The sequence below is a fragment of the Buteo buteo genome, chromosome 8 (assembly GCF_964188355.1).
Source record: "Buteo buteo chromosome 8, bButBut1.hap1.1, whole genome shotgun sequence".
Taxonomy (NCBI): domain Eukaryota; kingdom Metazoa; phylum Chordata; class Aves; order Accipitriformes; family Accipitridae; genus Buteo; species Buteo buteo.
In genome coordinates, this window is record NC_134178.1 from 8,363,796 (window position 1) to 8,381,560 (window position 17,765).

The window sequence follows — 17,765 nt, forward strand, 5'->3', positions numbered from 1 at the left end:
GTTTATAAATATGAGAAAAAGGGGAGGGACAAGAAATGAAATGCCCAAGGCTACTAAGGAGTTATTAGGAGAGGCAAGATGAGAAAGGGAGTATCTGTGGACCTCATCCTCCACTGGCCAGCAAAATCGGTTGTTCTTCACACCACTGGAAGGTGAGTACAGACTATCACTGGTGGAGAATGGGGGAGCATTACACATACTGCTGGCTGCTTTAAATGGCTGCAGGAGTGGTAGGCAGCGACGCATCGGGTTCTTTGTCTCCCGGTCCCAGGTTCAGATAATAATGTCCCCATACATCACCCTTCTGCAAAGGAAGTATGGTTCAGTTACCAGAAACTCAGGGCAGAACTGGAATCAATTAACTCTACATTAAAATTGGAAAAAAATCTATGTTAAACATTAATGCTGGGAAATAATTTAACTATTACACAACAGCAGAACACGGTATGAAAGGACTTTATACACATGGGCAAGTTTGTGCACATAAAGTAAAATCCATGCCCCGCTGAAGTCAGTAGGATCAAGATTTTACCTGCTTGGCTTTAAAGAATTTAGTAATTTGTCCACAGGTTCTTGGTCTGAAGACTGTCGAGGACACCATATTGTTCACCACTCTCATTATTAAACAGCAGGGACAAGGAAAGGGATGGAGGACTTCCATTTCCTAGGATAGGTTAGTAATAATAAAATATTTCCATCACCCTGCAGAGAGGTGACATGAGTGCTTCGCTAGCCATCCCTGCTAATCCACACCTTTCTCCTCCAACACCGTGCTCAGAACTTCTATGGCAATATTTATACTCTGCCAGAATCGCTTCTCTGTAAGTAAAAAATGGTTATACAAGCAGACAGCATAGCAGCTAGATGTAACTGTGAGCTCCTCTTCTTCATGGGCAGTCCCAATATTTTGTTTTCAGAGGCTGGCTGCCGGGCATCTCTGGCAGATTTCTGCTCTCGCGTGAATATGCTGGTGGCTCCAACTACCAAAGCTGAGAGATGTGCAGACAGAGCCCGGCCATAATTGGGCTTTCTAATTTTACAGCCGCACTACATTACCACTAGTCGAATTCTGCAGGGCACTGAAATTGATCTCAGCAGTAAAACTGCACCCACGGATGCTGCCTGTATGACCCTGTTTAAATTGGAGCACTGCGGAAAAGACAAACTGTTGTGATTGCTTTTATTCCAGTCTCTACAACAGATATTTTCCAGCCTGGTGTGTTGATAGGAGGGAGAAGAAGAATAATCCTTGACTGTCTTAGCTGTGTCAGCAGAAGCCTCTGGTGCAGATCCAGCTATACTGGCAAGAGTTCATGTTTGCTGGCATAGTTTGGATTGCTCATAAAATACAGCTTTGCTTTCTTTGGGAGCGCGAAGAGCAGAAACGGTGATACAGCTACACGCCCAAGTGCAAACCATTTTGTTCAAACCGGTGTACCTGCGTTACTATGTAAGTAAAGTCCTTCTAGGGCCAGCACGGCTTATGACTGCCACACATGAGCTTTGAGGGACATGAGCTTTGAGAGACATGAGCTACTGCTTTAATATGTGACCAGCTCCAGCTGTCACTCACTCCCAGTTGCAAAGGTTATCACCCCCTTAGCAAAGTGAGGAGAAAGAAATGTCACCTGTCCCCTGGTTGCTCCAAATTATGGTCCACAGCATTAGTTGAAGGCCTTGATGTGCAGGATTGTGAATGGAAGCAGATGCAGTTGGGTGCACAGCCCCTTCTGCTGCCTCTTACAAGGTCGTAACTTTGAACAGAGGGACAGGGCGGGCAGCTGGAGGCAACAGCATCTTAAACTGCTACAGCAAGGGTTACCATCTGGCAAAGCCCCTTGTAATGAAACGGTATAAACTGAATTGAGAAATCTAAATGTTAATAAGATATCAGCTGCTAAAGCCCCAAGAAATAGGGGGAAATTTCCTTTGTGTGCCAGCACTGCCCCAGGATTTCTGTGTCTGAAACCAGGATCCAGCCTTGGTGCTTTCCCTTTTGACTCAGTCTCTAGCAAGAGAGGGATGATGTTTTTTCAAGATTTCACGTGCTTGCTGGTAAGGAAATCTGCAGACTGGGATGTTTCTGGTGCCCACATGTGTGGGCAGGGTACAGTACCTCCCTGGGACCTGTTCTGGTAGACACCTAACCACACAAAGAACCTCCCTGCTTACTGTGACCCCTCTCTGGCTGGAAGGTGAGAGAAGCAGAAGAGGCAAGAGGAAAATGGTTCCAGTTAGCCTTCAAGAAGGGGCAGTGGGTGTCTTGTCACAAAACACCCTGGATCCCACTCAGTGGTCACTTGTGTAATTAATGACATATTGCAAGAAGCAGAGCCTCCTCCCACTCCCCAGATGAAACTCAGACTCCCTCTTGCTAGCTTTCCCGCTGAGCCCCACGAAGTTTGGGAGATAAGCCCCATTAATGATTGCAGAGGAGTCCCCTGTCAACAGGAGAGACAGAGGGTTCCTCACACTCCCTCCCTGGCTCCCCTCCATGCTGAGGTTGGCATACTCTCATTTCAGGCACAACCAGATCTTCTTAGGCTGAGGAAAGCACGGAGCCAAGGCTGCTCACACTCAAGGCACGTTTTCCACCCCCTAGTCTTATTACGTGGTGAGATGGCAGGGAGAGGCAGATGAAGAAAAAGACCTGTTACTGCCACTGCCTTTTCTTTAAAAAGCTGCTGATCCTCCTCAGAAAAACAGTACCTCTGCTGGAATGAGTCATCCAGCAGTTCCTACTCATTTCTTAAATTATCAATGGAGAGAGAGATGCTTAATCCAAGATGCTGAATTCGTATCTGGAAGTTTCTAGGGACACCTCTTTCCCTCTCCTAATGGTAAAGAGAATTTGCTTTAGGAAGGCTGGAATAAACATTTCTACCAGTGTTTCACCACTGTTTTCCTGCTCGGTCTTCTCTCTTGCTCCCACTTGACAAGCTGCTTGTCTTCCAAGGGTAAGTTTGCCCTCCAGGTCAGAGCTGCTGCTAGTGACTGTTTTATTTCTTATTAGTGTTTGAGGAGTTCCCTCCCTGCCTCCCAGGTCTGCCTGCAATGTCTGTAATGACATATCTATAAAATATCTCCACCTCCAGTCTAATGACACAAACTAGATTTCAAGGCTATTGAACTAACAGGGTATCTTAGCAACAAATATTTATTTTAATAACAGTATTCCCAGCCATGTTAAACAAGCACCCACTGCAATAGTCAGAATGCCTAGAGCATTTTATTTTGTCCCACAACCCATTTTCTGTTAGCTCATCCACACTTAGAAGAGTTACTAAAGTCAATGCCATTGTCCCAGTGAGGTTGTCTTCAGTGTCCTCCCAATTTTTTAGAACAATGTCAGAAAAGAAGCAGACCACTGCGCTCCTGCTAGCCACCCACGCAGAGCTGCCGTGGGGGCTTTCCTCTCACCACCTGCTAGAAATTTCTGGTTGTTGCTTGTGGTGATCTGCTCAGAGGAGTGATGTTGAACTGCTTTCTTGCATTGTCTGTTTACTGCATATCCAAAGACTGCAACACTCCAGCTACCTCCCCAGCAACGACAGCCAGGCTGATGCCTGCTCTCTTCAGAGTCAATCCTCGACTGACAACCTCTCCCTGAAGCTGTTAGGAGGCAACAAGTGACATCTCAGCTAATGTCCCTGCTACCTCATGCTGCTCACCCAACTCACCACAAGGTTCACCATCCATTTCCTCTGGCCCTTATTAGAATTCTGGGAAGGATTTTTCTTTAAAAGACATTCTCCTCTTGAAAATTAGATATAGTGGAAACATTCACACATCAGGAAAAATTGCTAACATAACTACCTAGCTTCGCTGTTTTATTGTCATTGTACATTTTGCAATCACCTTTTTCTCTGCCCTACTAGCTAAACTGTGAGACTGCCTGTGACATCAAACTATAATTTATATGGTCACTGTTATAAACTTCTGAAAGCAAGTAATAGTTTGTCTTACAGAATAAAATAACACGGCATGAAATTATAATAGCTTATCTTCATATTCCTTGGGCAGCACATTGTTGCTCTCTGATGGGTTGAAAGCTCTTTCTTTTGATAAAGCCCATTAGTATCTGCCTTTGAACTCTCCTAATGAGATATTTTAGTGAGAGAAACATCCAGAGACTTTTTTTCTCAGCATATCTCTACACAGGATAAATCCAGCCCTTCTTATCCTCAGCACTCATTGGGGTTCAGCTTTGTTTCAGGGAGGGAATACCACAATCATCAGAAAGCACAGCCTCTCCTAGCACGTATTTTCCTGGGGATTGTTGAGCAGTACGTTCTCCATCCCTCCCTATTTTTCCCCACATTGCATCCCATTAATGCATGTGTCACCAGCAGTGAAGCAAGGGGTGCCTGAGGTGTTCTGCTCCAGGGACTCAGCATGGTTCAGCCCTGGCCAGTGGGCAATCGCCTGGCTCGCAGGCACAACCGCTGGCTCCTCACTGAATCTCTCTTCTGCTAGGTTGACTTCAGTCTAATTATTTTCTCTCTTCATCCTGCCACCCTCCTCTGGTTACACATAAGTGTTTGTGTACAGCTCAGGGACAAACACCTTTCACAGTTTCGCAAAAATGAATCTCAGCCTGCCACTGAGCTAGTCAGGAAGCCCTGATGAGGTCGAAAGCTGTTTAAAAGCTGCCATCATGCAGTATTTAGCCATCCCACCTGTGTTAAGCGGGTAGATCTGCTATCCTACAAACTGTGTGCGTGGGCACGGGAATTGGTAATGACACCCATTACCCTGAAATAGCCACAAGACTTTAAGAAATGTTATGGCAAGACTTACTGTTTACACCTGCGTAGCTGCACACAACTTATGCTGAAAGAAGAACATCACTCGCCTCTGTCATTCTTCCTTGGTAAGGGTCTGAGTCCAAACCAAACACGTGGTGTGACCTATGCTCCTCCCCAGCCAAGTGAAAGGAGTGTTTTGGGCAGGATGTCAAATACTTTTGGTCTGAAAGCAAACAACTCTTCCTCTGATTCACTCAGCACAACTTCATTAGTGACAAGGACTGAAAGTGAAAGTGACAGCCTCATCATTTGATTTGATTGCTTATTGTGTTAATCTGGTATGGAAGCACTTTGAAGCTATTAATCTATTGATTCATTCTCACTTGAGAACATAATTTGATTACTGTATTTTTTGCATTTTTATTAGTTTTGTAAATAAACTAAGTAGCATGCTTGCTTCAATTTATGTTTGCTCTATTATTCATTTTGATAAATTCTATAAAAAAGGTCATTGAGTTGGTTAGGTTAGACAACACCAAAGGTCACCTGCCTGATGTGGCAAAGGCAAGCCTAGCCATGTGGGTCTTCTTCCACTCCGTCCATATACAGCACATACAGCTGTACTCCACGTCCAGCAGCACTACTCACTCCCCCCGTGTACCCTATTCATAAAGCACAACTGGCTACTCCAAATGCATCGCGGTCCTTTTTTCTGATTTATGAGCCACATTTTTTGCAGCTGCATTAACCGACCTTTGCCAGTGTCTCTCTAAGCCTATAACAGCCCCAAAATAAGCTATGGTTTTTGTAGGCGGAGCTCTTCTTTCCATTCACCCAGAGTAACTGCGCATACATACGCACACGCACGTACAGCCATATAAACTAGGGCAACCTGAATTCATAAAAGCAGGCAAGCTGTTGGTGTTTTTGTCTGGTTTTAGCACTGCCGCACAGCTGAAGCAGGAAAAATTGACTCAGGCTGGTCATTTAACTTCCTGCTCTCCAAACACAAAGCAGTTTTCACCATTGCTGAGATGTTCATTTCCAATCTCTGATTCTAAAAGAATCTGACACCAGTTGTAAGGCAACACCTCTTGGTATAAATTTGCTTTTTACGAGTCTCAAAAGAGGAGACGCCATGTAAGCTATAGTGTTGAGTGCTGCTTCATAAACTAGCCTAAATTTAAGTTTCTTTATTTACAGCTAGGGCAGCAATGCATTTCAAAGCACTGGCTGGATTGTACCTAGGAAATGAAAGATGAGAAAATGTGACCTCTTTGTCTAATGAAAGTATAGCCACGTCTTCTTCCTCCCTCCTGTAAAGGCCAACCTTCACCCTCCAGGCTTTGCAATATCATCACTTTCAGTTTCACCCAGGAGAATGAAACATACTTCTCTCTGGAGACTATCGGATTTTTTTTGATCATAGACCCTGACAGGGAGTGATCAATTAGGCAAGCAGTTAAGTATAAAGCTGGAAATCAGCTGAGAAAATGATGGAGAAAGGTCCCCTCAAATATTTGTGCCTGAGCAGACAGATGATCCTGCTCAGCCAGGCTTGCATGCCTTTCCTTTGTTTTTCAGCAAACATTTGAATTGGCACTGTTTGTTTGCAGGGATATTTGGAGAGGGACCACAGTTCATCAGTGCTTGTACACAGACAAAGGCACGCTGCAGGAATTCGTACCGGCCACGTTTAACCCTCACCGTGCAGGCAGGGGGTGTTTTGGGAGAACGTGAGGAAGCACGGGGACACCAGGGAACAAAGCAGCCAACACTTCTAGCCCAGACCCACACGCCTGATGGCTGGCAGTGATGAGGAAGAGGAGGAATCCCTGAGACGTGATGAAGTCCTTGACCAGAGACAAGGTGTTTGTGGTCCCTCCCAGGAGCACAGAATGAAGCATCTGAGCAGGAGCTGGGCAGATTGGTGCAGCTAAAGACAAGCTCCTTATGTGCACAGCCCCGCTCTAGCTCTGACCTTAAAGATAACTGAAGAGGTCCTGTTTGGGTGGAAGAAGGAGACACTAGTGACTATTTAGTATGCGGTTCAAAATCTGACTGTTCACTGAATGCAATGGACAACTGCCAGCTTTGCTGTCCAGAGACAAGTGAGGAAAGAGAATGGGGCATCTTGGCAAGACTTCTGTTGGAGCTGAATTCAAACTGCAAACTAATACATCGTTCACAAACTCTTCAATCCTTATTACCCTCTTTGCTATGTTGAATCAAGGTCCTCTGCCTTCTTGGAGTTCAGGTCTTCTTTTAACTGAGACATTTTCTCTAAAGAGCAACTCTCCAATTTAGGGGCAGGCAATAAATTAATAAAAAGATTGGTATAAATCATCACTCATGATTTGGAACAGCTCTGCAATCATTTAGGTCTGTAAAGCTTAGGTAATGTTTCTAATGTAATGTTCTCCTATGAGATTTAATTTACCTTGTACAAGCCATTTAGTAATCTAAGTGCAGATGTGGAGCCAACTAATATCTATTAAACCAGTATGTCCAGATCCAATGGGGTGGATTTGTCCATCGCTAGATATTATGGCAACACTATACAGATGATTTTGGATAGATAGCCTCAGCTCTAAACTTCATTTAATTACATACTGTCTTACTGTATTTGTTTTCCATTGAGCCACGTGCATCATGAGCTCTCACATGAGTTTTCTGGTTACAAACAGCTAATTTACATTAAGTGGTTTTCTTAGTCATCTGCCTGTTAATGTCATTATCTGGACATAGTGCCACACCAAGGACTGGCCCTTTTTCCATGGGTTTGGGCTGGCTAGTCATCACTCTGAGAGCTTGTGACTGATGTATAAGAAAGGATACCACTGAGGTCACAAAAATCATAGTAGGATGTAGCCACAATTACCATATATTCAGTTATTTTAACTAAATTGCTCATGACATTCCCACCATACCTCCACACATGTCCTTTGTGTGTGTTAGAAATGATATTACCCCTTTCATACGTTAATAGCAATTAGCAGTATTGTGGTTGGCAGTTATTTTAGGCAGTATTATCTCTTAGGTAAGCTCTTAGTTTTCTTCTCAGCAGTCGTCATGGTGGACCCGAATTCCTGTGATATCTCTCTTGGTCATGTGGTCCTTGACTATAAAACTGGTTAAACCTGGTTTCAGCCCAAAGTAACTTGCCATAAAAAAGCTCTTTCAGTCAAAAGCAATGGGAAAGCACCCACTGGTTAAAGAGAAGAATGTAAATGGAATTGAAAAGCAAAAGCTAAGAGGAGAGGGTATTCAGCTGAGACCTGACACCTTCTGTATCTGATTTGTGCTTTTCTTCGCCACCTTTCTCCACGCAGGAAAAAGTGATACACTTCTTGCTGTATCACCCGCCTGGTACCCAGGGAGATTAAATTCTTCAATAAAAAAATGAAATGCAAGGCTGTATACTTTCAGAACTAAGTCTCATTATTTAAATTCCAACTCCTCTCATCTTTAGGAAAAATAGCACACAGTATTTCATCTACAGACTTCTTATTCCCGTGTTTTGAATTAATATTAACCATGAACAACTTTACTTCTGGAAGAAAAGAGTGAACACCAGTGTTGCAGAACCAGCTCCTGGATGTGTACAGGTTCCAGAAAAGACCATTAGCATTTCCCTTCTTTGTTTTACTGTGCCTAACTAGAGGAAACTCCCAAATGCTCCAATAAGCCTGGCAGTCTATGGCTCTAAACTTGCCTTGTCATCTAATTTCCAGATTTAATTTCTCTCTGCCCTCCCTCTACTGCACTTTAGAATAAAACAGGGCTACATAACTTCTTTTTAATAAGTGTTGATTACAAAAGCCCTGGTCCCATCCTGCTTAGATTGTGTGAATAGCCTACTGCTAGACTGTTCTGAACTTGACCCTCATTCTGCATCCAAATTCAATGATACCACCATTCATCAGCTTGATTTTGGCAGTTATACATGCCCTCTGAAACACTATTTTTGGCAGGCTCTCAAAGCACGAAGTGACTTTCAGCATACAAATCTCACTGACTTGCTGCATAGTCTCCTTCACGATCCTTGATCAGCACGAGCTCAAGACCTCGGCTGACTAGCATAAAACCAAAAATAGTGCGTTTGACAATGCAAGTCTGAATAACTATTAATATGCAACCTCATTGATAACAGTTAGTATGTGCACCAGCTGCTCTGTGACGGCTTTTCTCAACCTCTCTTCAGGTGAGCTGGTCGGCAGGAAGAAGGTGCCCAAGAGGGACCTGCAAGCTGGTCCCTAAATGAAGCAAATGTTGCCATAAGTTGACTTGTCCCTCAAAGAACTGTCTGGAGATGGTAAGTGCAAAGAGCAGGGACCTGATTCAGGGCCTTTTTGGTTAGAGAAGAAGTAGTAATGGCTCTGCACATTTTTGTAAGCTTTGGAAAATTTTAGAAGCATTTCTATTCTTTTTGACTGCCTATAGTTGAATGTTAGTTAGCCCTGGGCTACGAACAGGGAAATGGAAACATAGAATAGGCCAGGGGGTCTCCCTGCCACTCAAATTTAATACTCAAGGACCCATTCTCAGGCTTTTTCTAAGATCACTGGATCTCACCTCTTTAAGTTCTTAAAGCCTCTAGAGAAAAGCACAAGGTACCCTGGTATCCTGCGAGTGTCCCTGCAGCAGATCTTTGGAAAAGCAGCAAGAAGCATTTGATTGCTGCAGTGCTTTTATATAATCCAGCAACTAAATATCCATATGCAAAGGCATCTAGCCCACCCGTAACTCAATAAGTGTTGTGGGGACCTGCTCAAGTCCACTAAGGCATCATTGACACCACTGCACCCCAACCACCCTTCTTCAGAAACCCCTGCAGGAAAAAACCTGGAGGAGCTACCTGGACCCTGGCACCATCCTCCACTCCCCCAGAGGGAAACCTCGGGACCAGAAGTGATTCAGCAGAAGATGATGCAGTGCAGAATTGATTTGCTTGGCAGCGACCCCGTTGCAGGTTCACTAACGCTGCTGTATAACACCTCTTTCACTGATAATGAGTAAAGCCAAACCCCTTGCCTCTCAAGGAAGGGAGATACTAAACATGATGCAGTTTAGCATTGTTTTCTGAAGATAACATCCTAACCTAGCAAGTAGGAGTCATCCTTCATAACAGTAACTCACACCTCCACTCTTTCAGCCACACTAACCAGAGTCTTCGTATTTCTCACAGTCTCGGAGCTGAATCCATCCAACCCTCGCCAGAGCAGGTCTTCGTGCCCCTTTAATGAAAGAAGAGACAAGCGTTCAGACTACAAACCTGATTCTTCAGTCGGTTGTGCATATTTCATGCTAGTAAATAACTGTAGTGAAATCTGTGTTGTAAGCCAGTAAAAGCTATTTTGTGAAGATGAGGGATCAGGCTCTGTAAATGATATGCAGAAATTAAACAAGTAAAACACAGCAAACAGCTCTGGCCTATCAAGGTAATTTATATCCCGTTAACCAGAAAAAAACAGGCACAAGAGACATCTGGAAGTGAAAATTAACTAAAACCAGATTAACGACATAAACAAGAGAGAAATACACCCTCCAGATCTGTGTAGCTGAGCCTGATGGATATCACAAGCTAGATTGCTAGGGGTTTTTTATTTTTAAAGGAACACAACAAATCAGGGAGGAAATTTTCCATTTAAAGCTGTAACTACTTGATTCAGAGATTTGTGGGAGCATAAAAGACAGAAGCACAGAGGAAAAAATCAGCTGCTAACAGCTCTAGATGTGTGCTTGGCCCAGAACTAGTTGAAAAACAATAACCATTATTTGAGAATCATTTTTGTTGCCAAAATTCACAACTAATATTATTTACAATCTGCTGTATGACCACCTGCATATCTAACTGAATTAAAAAATACATACTCATATATAGACACATATTCATGTACAACTATTTGAAAAAAATTAGTATAGAATATGCATTTTAAAAATGCCAGTTAAGTAAGTGATTTCTCCCCCTGTTGGAATATCATCTTGCACTGAGGATATTTGCTTCTGGTAGTGAAGGAATTGCTGGGTTTGGTGCATTTCCTTTAAATGTGTGAGGCTGCACATGCTCCTAGCTGAAGAAAATCTGGCCACAGTTTTCACCTCATTGCTGACCTTGAAACCACTTTACTTATTCTCTTGCATATCTAGCTATGAAATCTTCATCCAAACCGCAGTGGGCTCTGCCATCTGTTTGATTCCCCTGCAGATATGGGCAGAGCAGTTTTATGATATTCTTTCATGTCTATAATAGACACTATTTTTATAAAGGTGACAAATGCTACTGCTTAAAAAAATGGAGGGATGTTAATTTATTTTTTATTTTCAATGTTGGCAAAAATATCTTCATGGAGTTTTATTTGCTCATATTACCCCAAAAACCCACCAAAGCAAACATCTGCTAAAACAATGGTAAGCTAAGCAAAGCAGAAAGGATCAGGTTTTGGTTTATATACCATTATATCTTATGCACCAACAGTACTGCTTGCCAAATTCAGAGTCCACAACATTTCTAAGCACAAAAGTAATTTTCAAATCCCAGGCTAGGTTTGCAGCGCTGACAGATTAAAATGCTCTCTTTCTTTACTTAGAAGATGACCCAATTTGACAGAAAAATCTTCAGGAGAAACTAAATGTAGAACCCTGTTTTATTTGATACTACTTTACCGACTACAGCAATGCTCTGAATGCTAGTGGTGTTATCCAGGTGCTAAAAAACGAATCCTGCATCAAAACATGTCCCTGAAAGTTGTACCTGGTTCTCTCATTCCTGCATGGAAATGGTGAAGTTCTTTCCCCATGGTACCACCCCTGTGGTGCACCCACCGTGTGTCTTTTTTGTCCTGCTCCTGCACAGGAATAATATCCTGTCAGTAATTCATAAGTATTATAGAGGCCCTTGCTGTGCTTCTGAAGTCACCAGAACCTAGTAAAAAACCAGTATATAATTTAGTTTGGCTTCATGTGACTTGTGCAGTTCATGTGGCTCCTTCCCTTATGTACGTTGTGCAGCTGCCACATGATAACCTCCCCAAAGGTGGCCTGTGGGATGAAAGATCCTGCACGTGTCTGCAGGCTGGGCTGGGACTCGGAGGGGACTGTAAAAATGCAAGGTGGGAGGAAAACAAAGCAAATTGCTTCCCTGAAATGGAAAAAGATAAGAGATTGAGAGACTTGATTCATTTTCTAAAGCCTGTAGGTTCTCAGGCACCAAAGTGATCAATAAGAGACTTGTTGCGTTCTTCTCCCCCACGGGGGACATTCACACGAGTCTCACTGGGATGCCTGCAGTGACTCCCAGGGACTGACGGCACACTTTGCATCCCTCATCCATGAAGCCAGCATGATGGCAGGAAGACATGGGATGTTCTAGTGCTGATCTGCAACTCTTGAGCACCAGGTCAGAAGCCCCAGGAGGAGCTGGACAGCGTAGGGAGGTCTTCAGAGATTGTTTCCACAGTGCACTGTATTGCTGATGTTTATGCAGCTCCTTTTTTATGTTTCCTTTTGCTGTATGACACTCAGTATTGAATATAAGTAGCTTTTACCTCATTAAAAATTCTTTCAAATGAGTCAATAAACGCTTTATCTCAGTTCCTGATAGGGGTATATTTCTGTTGGTTGCCAGTAAAAAAAAACCATTAACAAATACATACAATTCAGGACAAACATGGAAAAGAACGATACATTTCAAAGGCAATCAGCTGTTACAAAACATTATCAGCGTCAGCTATAATGTTAAAAAAGGAAAGCCCTAGTTGATTGTGTGTTAATTAAAAATCTGCGTATCTACAGTCTCAGCCTGGTTCCAGCAGACCCAGCGTGAAGGGCCAGCAATGCAGGCAACCTTTGTGCCTTATGCGTCAGCGACAGCGGCACCGCGTCTTTCCTGCCGTGCTCCGTGCTGGGGACGATGGCACATGTTCGGGATGCGATCTCCTTGCCCCGATGCTTGTCGCTGATACTGCTGTTGGTTTCACCCACAGAGCGGGCTGAGCAGGCAGATCACACAGCAAGGGCCCAGGAGAGACTCTAAGGCAAGGACGAAAGGGGGTGGCGATGCCCAAAAGCAAAAGGGGGTGACGATGCCCAAAAGCAAAAGGGGGAAGATGCCTGTAAGCAGTAGCCACCTTGGGGGCAGGATTTCAGAAAGCGAAGAGGAAGAGTCACCCCCTTGGAGGTGCAGGGAGGGGAGGTAGCCTTGCGTTATCCACCGGTGCCCCATAAGGAGGAAGCGGGGGGGTGTGAAGCAAGATGTCGGGGTGCCTCTCCTGTGCACCTCCGTGCCCTTCTGCTCTCAACTCCCTTTGCCTTCAGCTCGTCCTTTTGCTCCTGCTGCTTGAGCATATGGTGCTTTGTTTCCAGTGCCAGGGAGACTTTGCGAACAAGCTGCGTACGCTTCTTGCATCCCTTGATCTGAGCCCATCTAGGGTGGGTGGCCAGCTCGGAGCACAGGCACGGGCACGGGCACGGCTGCAACGTAGCTGCAGGGTAGCTCAGGCAGAGAGCATGAGTCAAGTGCCCAGCTTAAAAGAACCTCCTGAGAGAAGGGCAGCCTTTCCCACTGAGGTTTCTCACAGCATTTTCTCAGACACCTCTTTCATTCAAGATGTGACGCCTGCTCCCGTTATCTAAACTGGCTGTGAGCCCAAGCGGTCCAGACCCTAGGAAGGGTAGGAGGGTGTGCTAGGGGCCTGACAGACAGCGCTTGTTATGGCTGGTAAGACTGACACAGATTGAGCACCCGACTGTTTGCTGCTCCTCCGTTTGGAGGAACGGAGCTCCTCACACAATGGCTTAGGAAATTGTCATATGGTTGTGGAGGAAACAAGGCTGCTCGCTGACGGAACCTGAGAAGGATAAGCAAAGGGTGTCTCCAGGAAACAGTGCTGAGATTGCTCTTCCAGAAGGAAGGGTTGTGGGTGCAAAGCAAAAAAAATCTCTTCAAGGGAAGAAGAGTTGCTCTCGTCCACCTCTCTCAGCTCATCCAAGAAACAAGCAGTGTCTGAGTGAGCAGTTCGCATCCGTTCCATTCCCCAGCATCACAGGGAAGGAGCCTGCTCCAGAAAAAACTGCTGAGCCTCTAAGCCAGAGCTGTATCTTTTGCCTGCCCATGTAACAGATACCTGTATACAATATGCGACAGGCTGTCCTTAAAAATCAAGACCTCTGCCTTGACTGGCACTGAGGTGGGCACAAGATATGCTCTAAGTATCAGTCTTGTTTCTTTGGTTGGTTTAAGATTTATTGTCATTATACTTTATCTGTAATTAATTGGTTTTTTTAATGTTATTGCTTTATACAGCTTAATTCTATTTGCTAAAACATGCTGACTATTAAATTGTTGTAATTTTTTCTCTTTTTATCACTAGTACGCTGTGGTGGGTTGAGCCTGGCTGGACACCAGGTGCCCACCAAAGCCATTCTCAACTGGACGGGGGAGAGAAAATATAACAAAAAGCTTGTGGGTCAAGATAAGGACAGGGAGAGATCACTCACCAATTACCATCATGGGCAAAACAGACTCAACTTGGGGAAAATTAATTTCATTTATTACCAATCAAATCAGAGTAGGATAATGAGAAATAAAACTAAATCTTAAAACACCTTCCTGCCACACCTCCCTTCTTCCCAGGCGAAGTTCACTCCTGATTTTCTCTACCTTGTCCCCACAAGCAGCACAGGGGGATGGGGAATGGGGCTTGGGGTCAGTTCATCACACATCTGTGCTGCTCCTTCCTCCTCAGGGGCAGGACTCCCCACAGTCTTTCCCTGCTCTGGTGTGGGTTCCCTCCCATGGGAGACAGTCTTCCACAAACTTCTCCAACGTGGGTTCTTCCCATGGGCTGCAGTCCTTTACGAACTGCTCCAGCGTGGGTCCCTTCCACGGGCTGCAGTCCTTCAGGCACAGACCGCTCCAGCGTGGGTCCCCTGCGGGGTCACAAGTCCTGCCAGAAAACCTGCTCCACTGTAGGCTCCTCTCTCCATGGGGCCACAGGTCCTGCCAGGAGTCTGCTCCAGTGTGGGCTTCCCACGGGGTCACAGCCTCCTTCAGGCATCCCCCTGCTCTGGCGTGGGGTCCTCCCCGGGCTGCAGGGGGACAGCCTGTCTCACCATGGTCTTCCCCAGGGGCTGCAGGGGAATCTCTGCTCTGGTGCCTGGAGCACCTCCTCCCCTCCTTCTTCACTGACCAGGGGGTCTGCAGGGCTGTTTCTCTTACATATTCTCACTCCTCTCTTCTGGCTGCAATTGCGCAGTTTGTTTGGTTCCCCCCCCTCCCCTTCCTAAATATGTTATCCCAGGGGGGCTACCACCATCACTGCTGAGCTCGGCCTTGGCCAGCGGCAGGTCCATCTTGGAGCCAGCTGGCATTGTCTCTGTCGGACGGAGGGGAAGCTTCTGGCAGCTTCTCACAGAAGCCACCCATGTAGCCCCTGGCTGCTAGCAAAACCTTGGCACGCAAACCCAATACATACACTGTTGTAAAATAAATGGCTACTTTAAAAATCAATCCTCTTGTTTTCTGAAGGCATGAAGTGGAGTCATTGTTTAGAAGAGGAGATGGAAACCTAGGCACCACGTCAAGAGAAAACACATTGGCTCAAAACTCATGCAGTGTACCTCAAAGTTCCTCTCACTGTGTGCATGCTCTCATTTTGCCACCTTGAGCATGGCTATTTATTGAAGAGGTCTTGGGCTGACCGTAGCCTCTGTGACTCTCTTCGCACTGTCCCCTGTCCTCCTCTGTACTGTATAAAGTAGGGATTCTTCTGGGTCACCCAGGGTATCTTCTTTCATTCTCCCACCAGGAATCAGGTCCTGCCAGTTGTACCCTGAACTTAACAACAGAATTAGCAGGTCCCTGACATGACCCTCTTACTGTGGTCCTTTGCCTCACCCTACGCTGCTGTGTCACACTAATGTAGTATCACTTTCCATTCCAGTGGAAGTTCCACATCCTAACCTCCCTCGGCAGCACCCATGTTGTCCATCATCCATCAGCTGTCTAACAGCTGAGGTTTCCCAATCCTTCTGTCCATAAGCTGAAGACATTCAGGAGTCCCTGAAAATACTGCACAATAAACAGATGGTTACATGTCAGTCAGGAGTCTGCATCTGTCACGTAAGTGGATAGCTGCACCTGCATAACAGAAAAGCTGGAATTTGCTTGCTTGCCCCTACTTCTTATGTGAACACTTACAAACCTGCGATGACAAGAGGTAACTTCTGCCAGTGCTGAAGCATAGGCCAGGATCCCCAGTTCTGCCTGAAGTTGCTTCACGGCAGACTTAGGAGAAATCTAGTGAAAACAAATCACAGCACAGACAAGAAAGGAAAAGGAGGAAAATGGAAACAGATTTGAATGCTGTGGTGTTCAAATTTTAAGGTGCAGCTCCACCACGCTTCTTGAGAGAAGCTAAATAACAGAAAATCATGGACAAGGGGGGCCTCACAGTTGCTTCTTAAGCCCTCACATTGATCTTTCCAGAAGAAGAAATGATCTAATTCTTCCCAGGGTAATTGTAAATTACCTACTGACCTTAAGAAAATGTCCAGGTATTCCACGGACACCAGGACAGAATCTGGCGCTGGTATTCAGAACTAGAAAGAAAGAAAACAATTAAAAAAAGAGAAACCACAGAGTATGACAAACCAATCTGAGCGACTTGGCAAATGTGCAGGGCTAATTGTCACTTTATTGCTAAAGATGAAGATTATAAAATTGTATGGCTCCATTTTTCTTGCTGTGTGTCAAAACTCGTATCATCTGGAGATGTAATAATGCTTCTCCTGAAATAATATATATATGCTCTTTGTGTATTTTTCTGCTTTCTGACTTCTTATCTTTTCCAAGTCCTCCACCCCTTCTCTGTAAATGCTGGTGATCTTAATTTATCCTGTTATGGTAGTTATACTTAGTCACAAATGTATTTCTGTTCCACTCCCTTCAGAGAGGATGCTTTGCACAGCTTTAGAGTAATCAGAAAAGTCATCACAAGCCATCAGAAGTGCCTGCCTACAAAACAGCTAGAAATTGCCCTTTTAAACCAAGGCATCTGCTGAGAAATACGGAAAGTTATGAAAAGCATATTCGTATCAACATTACTGATAAAAGCCAGATGTTACACGCCTGTTCTGAAGGGAAATGGGATAAAGGACATCCCTCCACCACACACTCCCTCCTGCGCCCACACAGTTGGTTGGATTTTGGGACAAAGGTGCTCAAGCTTTGGAAGTAAAGGTGCAAAACCCCAAGAATTTGATTGTCCCTGTAGCAAGGAACAATCCAGAGCCAAAGGAAGATCACAGCATGGCAGAGCCCTTGCTTTATCATCTAATAATTATTATAAAAAAGCACTAAAAGAAACATGACAACTGGATATATCTAGTTGCCATCTGGCTTCCAGGAGGACGAGAATGTAACCTTTACCTCAGTTTTGTTAATCTCTGTACCATTTTTGATCTTGTTACTGGTTAGTTTGTGTTGTTAGAGGTATAGAGTTCACTCCTTTTAACCACTTTTTCTCTCCTAAAACTACTTCTTTTGATTCTTATTCCCTTGACATCTCTTTTTCGCCTAACATAAGCCAAAAGCCTCAATTTACTGAGCTTAATTCATAAAGCATGATGTGCGTTCCTATAAAGCACCCTAAGACTTTCTTAAAAGGTCTAAGCAAGCTTCTTAGTATTACTACTTCTTCCTCTGTAAATATGTACTGCTTGCTCATCAGTTTGAGGTGGCACTATGTTCTCAATACTGCAGATGCATCCCACAAGCCCTTTTTCCTGAATTGGTGCTGAATACATGTTTCATCCTAACTCGTACTTGTTGATCAACTACTAAAGCTGATGTCTGTGCTTGTTCCCTTATGTCTGTGCTGCAGCAGACTGGATGTTCTTCATCGGCTGTTGTAAATGGGCATACCTTAGCTGACATCATCAATGCTACGTGTGCCTCCCTACAGGGTTTCTTCTGACAAATCATTCTCTGAGATTGGCTGTGTACCTCCATGGCTT